Here is a 7,417-nt window from a genome sequence, read left to right on the forward strand (position 1 = left end):
TGATCTCCAGGTCTTCTCAACACTGGAGCCGGTGCTCTTACTTGCTGTGCTACCTGGCCGCCCCTTAAGAAACATTTTTAATTGAGCTAGACACTCTCACCAATAAGCAAGGACACATGGAACACATGATAAGATTTTTGTTTCTATTTATGGCACTTGTGTACAAAAGTGTACAGCTTGACGTCAGTGCAGATAACAACATTCACTTCATACATGGATGAGTTAAAAAAAAAAAGTACATTGCTTACAAGCTGAAAAGTATTACTTTATCATGCTCTCCTTGTTCCTGAGGCCTCCATTCTTAATTATCTTAATTAACCCATTTTAATATGGTAGCAGGCAAGGCAGAAGAGGCAGAGAGAACTTTCACTTTCTCCACACAATAGTGCAAAGGCTCCTAAGTTTCTTCCTCAGTCAATACTCTATAGCTACCTGGAGTGGCTACAGAGATGGTATTGCTCCAAGGAGAAGGTCCCCTACCATCACCACCACCACCACCACCACCACCACCACCACCACCACCACCACCACCACCACTACTACTACTACTACTACTACTACTACTACTACTACTACTACTACTTCTCTCTCTCTCTCTCTCTCTCTTTCTCTCTCTCTGTCTCTGTCTCTCTCTCCCTCTCTCTCATTCTCTCTCTGTCTCTCTCTCCCTCTCAGTATCTCTCTCTGTCTCTCTCTCTATCTCTCTCTCTCCCTCTCTCTCTCTGTCTCTCTCTCTGTCTCTCTCTCTCCCCTTTCCTATTCTGCTCTCCCTCTCTCTTTTCCTCTTCCTTTTCACTTTCTGTTTCTCTGTCTCTAAATCTCTCTCTTATCTCTGTCTGTGTTTCTCTCTCTATCTCCCTCTTGTTCATATGCTTGAGGACACTGAGACAGGAGGTAAAACAGAATGAGGGAAAGTCAGAGACAAAGGTGTGGTACCTTAAGACTATGGCAGAGACCATGTGTTCTATCCACACATTTCAGAATCATTAGGAAAAAACACAATCCATTAAAGTAAGAAAATACAGGTAGTCACTTACTGGAAATGATTGCAAGCCTTTTGAGGATGTTGCCAGCCTGTGAAAATGTTCACCTCAACAGAAAGCAAGGGGAAAAATCCCCCAACAACCAGGTCCCCATCTCTCTGGATATCATGGCTGATTTGTTGGAAGCAGGAACATTTTTCTGTTTTGAACACAGAAAGAAGCAAATGCAGAAGCAGAAAAATGAAAAAGAAAGGTGTCATGGGAGTGGAGCCTGAAAATTTCAAGCCAGTTTTAAGTCCTGATTGAATAAAGAGGTGAGAAACAGATAGGGCTAAAATGTGCCAAGATAAATGCTCCCTGGAATAGGAAAAAAAGAGCATGTGATCCCAGTGCTTTAATGTCTGGTCTGTCTGAGACACCTGAGAAAATGCAGGAGAATGTAAATGAGGTCCGTGTCAGGGACGAGGACAATCTTAGAGGAACGAAGGGGTATTTATAAGGTCCTAAATGTGTCTGAGTGCTCCTGTTATTAGGGGCCCCACCCCCTTAGTCTTCAATCCCCACAGATCTTGCTCACTGAAGAACTCTAGGAGGCATGTTCGCCTGAGGGCTCTGCACCTGTGTCTCTAAATCCAGGGAAAAACAGAAACAGAAAAGTGTGTTTTGGTACCTCCTTTCCTTTTCCCATTAGTGACCCTGGGGAAAGAAGAGGTCTCAAGCCCCAGAGACTCCTTTTCAACCCACAGACTCACTTTGTCCCTGCAGTCACTTTGAGTGAGGGTGTCAGGAGGTGCATCAGGCAGGCATCAGGGAGCTCATTCCAAGGATAGCAGGTGCTGAAGCAGGAAGAAGTGGTGAAAAGGTCAGGATGCCAATGGGGCTTCCAGTCTGACAGGACTGTCTCTCCTTCTCCATAGTTGATGGCACTTTGGTCAGGGCAGCACAGGCCTACTTTGGGTGATGCTTTCTTTTATTATTATTTGGGTGACCATTCTTCCAAAAATCCAGTCCTTGGATATGGAGGTGCCACAAGTTCTGTATGCATGCTAAGGATTACATGCAGGCACATTAGTCCACATCCTGCCTGCCAAGCTATAACTGTGCACAAAGGAGCCAGGGGTGAACAAGGTTTTTTCTAAAACAAAAGATCTGGTTAAACAAAAGTCAAAGTTGAGGGAGAAATATTTCTGCAGATCTGTTTATTCTATACTTAAGAATTCTCATCACTATGTCTTTTGATGAAGAAAGTTAAAAGTTAGTTTCTACAAGGTTGAAATACATAAAAATTCACAAATGCTATTAAGAAACATTAACTCTGGCTCCCTATTGCCTACTGATTAAAGGATACACACCTAAACCATCAGTCAAGGCTGTTCATAATATATATTCACTTCAACTTTCTTGTTCCACTCCAAATTATCTTCTGGTCTCCCACCAATTGGATATGATCTCTTGTTCTTCAAATTTCTCATAGTTCTCTTCTTCTTTCAGAAACTTGCCTTAACGTTTATTCCATTCTACCTTCTATTGTAGTCATTGCTACATGCCGTTACACAACACATTTCACAAAAGAATAGATAGGAAGCTACTTGAGGGCAAGCAAGATCTCTTTTTCACCATTATATAGTAATACTACATACATGAACTAAAGCAGAAGTGTAGGTAATTGATAAATAACTCTAGATTTGGCTTGAACTGATTATCTTGATGTAGAAATACTCCTTGATTCAATTGTTATACCTTTTGGGGCAATTAAAGCATTGAACCTTCTACGTCTTCCGTAAGAGGAAATTTCAGTCTAGGGATTTACTATATAAAGAGTTTGTGTTTTAGGACATGCTGGAAGCAAGAAAACTTGCAGAAAAGTAGCCCCTTTTTTGGAGGGGGAAAGCAAGGCAATTGCAGTTAAGTGACTTGCCCAAGGTCACACAGCTAGTAAGAGGTCAAGTGTCTGGGGCTGGATTTGAACTCTGGTCCTCTCGATTCCAAGGCCAGTGCTCTATTCACTGTGCAACATAACTGCCCAACCCAGATGCTTTCTAAGATCTACTAACACTCATTTTTGAGAAGCATGCCCACCTATCTATCTTCCAACCAGGAATCATTAATCCTGTTGCCCTTTGTGACTATGTACTCTACAGCTGGTGGGAGAATATCTTTGTGGAGCGGGTAGAGGTTAGGAGCAGAAGACATTACCCAAATATGAATTTTCCTACTGAAGAGAACTGGAAATTTATGATACAGGAGCAGAAGCCATAAGGTCAAATTTAAATCCCTTGAATTTATAATCCTGTCATCAGTACATTGGACAGCTGAGTGGCACAGTGGATAGAGTGCTGGGTCTGGAGTCAAAAAGATTTGTTTCCATGAGTCCAAATCTGGCCTTAGACACTTACTAGTTGTGTGACCCTGAGCAAGTCACTTAACCCTGTTGCCTCAGTTTCCTCATGTGACAATTAACTGGAGAAGGCAATGGCAAACTACTCCAGTACTTTTGCTAAGAAAACGCCAAATGGATCACAGAGAGCAAGACACATCAGAAAAGACCTACCAAAAACAAAAGCCTCAAAACTCTCAGAGGTACTGAATGTCTTGATGGAGAGGGTTTGTGTTGCAGACTGATAAGGAAGACAGACCTTAGCTTCATTGTTTGGAGTCCAATCTGACATGGAACTGCTTCTTACTGGGACAAAACTACTAAACTTGGTGAGCTTAGTGGAAAGCAGATTGTCCCATAGACAGACAATTTGTTATGGTGGAAATAACATCAGGTTTGGAGCTGGGAAGTCTATGTTTGAACTCTCCCTTTGATACTAATATTATCACATGAAAAATGTACTTGAAGATCATTACTGCATTCCCAAATTTCTCTTTCCCTCATATTTCAGAAAATGATGTTGCCTTACTCTTCTCTGTTTCAACCACTCATCCCCTAGGTCACAATTACTCCTGTCTCCTCTGGACTTTACTTCATTGACCAATCCCACTCCATCATATTTTTTAATATCCCCCTCTCTCTCTACTAATCCTAGGTCCTCTTTCTATAAATATGATAATTTCTCTAACATTCCAAAAAAGTCTACTCCATGAACTTTCTATCATCTCAAACTAGATCCCTTTATCTCTCTTTTTCAACCTGAGCTAGGAGGCTCAGGGGAAAAGATCACTTAGTCTGGAGTCAGGAAAACTTGAGCTCAAATCCAACCTCAGACACTTACTATCTCTGTGACCCTGGAAAAGTCACTTAACCACTTTTTGCCTTATTTTATTCAGTTGTAAAATAGGAATAGGAATAGCACATCCTACCAGTTGCATTTAGGATCCTAGATAGATCCTAGATAGATAGAGATAGCAGTGCCTGGCACATAGTAGGGGCTCTGCAAATAGAGTTATTATTAATTATCACAAAGAAACTAAAAAGGTCATGTTTTTGTTCATTTAGTTTCACTTATTAAAAGTTAATTCTAGGTTCACATCCTCAATTTTCTTATCACTCATGCACTCCTAATATGCTCCCATGCCAAAAACCCTATTAAAACTTTTACCTTGAAAGACATCTCCAGTGAATTCCTCATTGTTAAATCCAGTGACCTCTTCTAATTCTTCACCTTCCTCAACCATTCTGTCATATTTAAATTAAGGACTACTACATTCTTGATATGCTTTTCCCATCTACATGAAATGAAACTGCTCTCTCTCTCTCTCTCTCTCTCTCTCTCTCTCTCTCTCTCTCTCTCTCTCTCCCTCTCTCTCTCTTTCTCTCATTCGTCTTATCCATTTAAACTAATCTTCCCCCCACTTTCTTATGAGTAAAAGTTTCCCAAGGTGCTATCCTTATCATTTCTTTATAGATGCTCTGCACTTTAATGGCTATATCCATGTCAAATGCTTTCAGTGACCACTCCTCTTTGGATGCCTCCTGAATTCAAATCTTCAGTTCAGATTTCTCCATCAACTTTCTTTTCTGAATTTTTAATTCTTTGAAGACTATTTCCATATACATTCCTAGAGAAAACTTCAAATGAAACATACCCAAAACTTATCTCATTTTCTTCATCACAAAATTTCTCCATCTGCTTAAATTCCTCCCCCTTTATGGACTTCTAGAACCACTATTTATCTTGAAATCATCTGTTTTTGATTCTGCCTTCTACCTCATCCTCCCCACAAAGATTCATTTATCAAATTCAGGCTCTTCCATTTCTGTAACATCAGTGACATACAGTGCTGACAGTACAAATGGTATAAATGGGATAAGTGGGGGGGGCAGGACAGGATGGAGGGAAACATGGTTGGTCTTTCATAATATGACAACTGTCGAAATAATTTGGGTAACTGCACATGTACAACCTATATTGAATTGCTTGTCTTCCCAGTTGGGGCAGGTGAGGAGGCAGGAAGGGAAAAAATCTGAAACTCAAATTGTAAAAACAAATGTTTAAAAAATGTGCTTTTTTTTTGGGGGGGGGGCCGGTGGCCAGGTAGCACAGCAAGTAAGAGCACCGGCTCCAGTGTTGAGAAGACCTGGAGATCGAATCCCGGGCTCAGACACTTAGCACCCACCCAGAAACACCTGGCCGTGTAACCTTGAGCAAGTTACTTAACTCCGATTGCTTAAAAATAAAAAAAAATGTGCTTTTTTTTACATGCATCTGGGAAATAAGATGTACAGGCACTGGGTTATAGAGGTCTGTCTTCCCCTGCCAAAAAGTTAGGGGGGTGATGGCAGAGGACATAGGGGAGAACAGACTGGGGGAAGGGTTTGCTATTTTGGGGTGGGTGCTAGGGGAAAGATGGGGAGAAAAAATTGTAACCCAAAATCTTGTAGAAATGAATGCTGAGAACTAAAAATAAATAAATGAACTTTCAAAAAGAAAAGGACAATAAAGTTGGGACGAAAGGATGATAAAAGGCTGTGAAAAGCTTTAAAAGTAAAGACTTTATATTTAATTCTAAAAATAACAGGGAGATCCTGACATGTACTGAATACTTGCTGTTCTCTGCACAATTCACTCCATATCCCATTTTCACTGCCTATCCCCAATCTCTCTCTCCATGCTCAGTTGTGACTCCTGGCTTCCCCAGATGCCTCAGTCAAAGTCCTAACTTCTGCAAGAAGTCTTTCTCAGTTTCCCTAAATGTTAACACCTTCCCTCTGAAATAATTGCCAATTTATAGTTTGTGTAAATTGCTTATATGTAATTGCATTTTGTGAACTCCTTGAGAGTAGGGAATATCTGGTGTCTTTTTTTGTATCCCCAGTGCTTAGCACAGTTCCTGGCCCACTATAGGTGCTTAATAAATGCTTGCAGACTGACTGACTGCCATATGCTTTTTAGTTGTTGCTTACTCAATGGCCAACAGAACCAGTCATCTGTTTTTTCTGGGGTGGGTCAGGCAGGCTTACAGGGAAACGTCAGAGTTCATGAGCTCTGGAGGTCCTCAGTACCAATGAGTCAGAGCTTACTGGCAGCCTGGAGGTGTCACCAGTAATTATTTTAGCCAGACTTTTTCAGTCCTCTTTCTGATAATTGTCTTCTCCAAAAGTAACTGAGGGTTTGGGGGAAGATGGTGCTTGCAATCTCAGGATTCTTGGGACCATTTACCTATAGATAGCAGTTGGTCAGCAGATGGTTTTGAGGAAGGAGTACCTCATTTACACAATTATTCCTCCCTTCAGTGATGATTGTGGGGCTCAGGCTGAAAACAGAAATGATGGTTTTGGGGACATTACTATTTCCAAGGATATTGTGTTCACGGTCCTGAATCATCTCTGTCTGGGTCTTTCTTGAGAAAGATGCTGCTGATGGTTTTGCTCAGGTTTTTGAAAGAATTCAATTAGATCTTCTCTTTTGTCAGTGGGATCTTTATTAACACAAAAGCATGTGGGCCTGAGACTTAGCAAGGAGCTAAATGAAGCCCTGGTATAGGAAAAGGACCAGACTTATATACACAGAAAGCTACACAAACGGTGATGTTATTTTAGGGTGTCTAATGGAGGTTGGAGATTTAGGGACTGGATAAGTACAAACAAGGTAAGAAAGGTGGTTGCTTGCAAGATAAGGAAAAATTATGACACAGGATGGGGAATGACAGGATAGGGAACACAGGAAAAGGGGGGCAAAAGCAATTCTTTTGTTACAAGTTGCATGGTATTTCAAGTTAAGGGGAAAAGGCATTGGCACCCTCAGGTTACAGGATGGGCTACAGAATAAGCCTCAAACCCCCTCAGGGGGCCTGGGAAAGTAACCCTATTAATACTTAGGGCACTGTTTGTATCCAAATCAGTTTGAATGTTAGCATATGCCAATTTATTTCTCCTCCAGGGTGTCTTGGTGCTCTAGCTTCCACTTCCCTTTAGATGGTAGATGGTAGGGATGGCTTCCACTTCCCTTTAGATGGTAGATGGTAGGGATGGCTTCCCCTTCCCTTTA

At 41.3% G+C, this 7,417-nt stretch overlaps 1 protein-coding gene across 1 annotated transcript in view; it reads right to left on the reverse strand.

Moving 5' to 3' along the window:
- The window catches only part of LOC138171705 (vomeronasal type-2 receptor 26-like), a 26,559-nt gene extending 25,340 nt beyond the window's left edge, over positions 1-1,219 (reverse strand). Inside the window, exon 1 of the mRNA XM_069101347.1 lies at positions 1,038-1,219. The gene's annotated coding sequence lies outside the window, so the exon portion shown is untranslated. The remainder of the gene's footprint in view (positions 1-1,037) is intronic.
- Positions 1,220-7,417: the final 6,198 nt, after the last annotated feature.

This window comes from Petaurus breviceps, unplaced genomic scaffold (genome assembly GCF_028583685.1).
Source record: "Petaurus breviceps papuanus isolate PSGF00001 unplaced genomic scaffold, PetGlider_PUasm1.0 456, whole genome shotgun sequence".
NCBI lineage: Eukaryota > Metazoa > Chordata > Mammalia > Diprotodontia > Petauridae > Petaurus > Petaurus breviceps.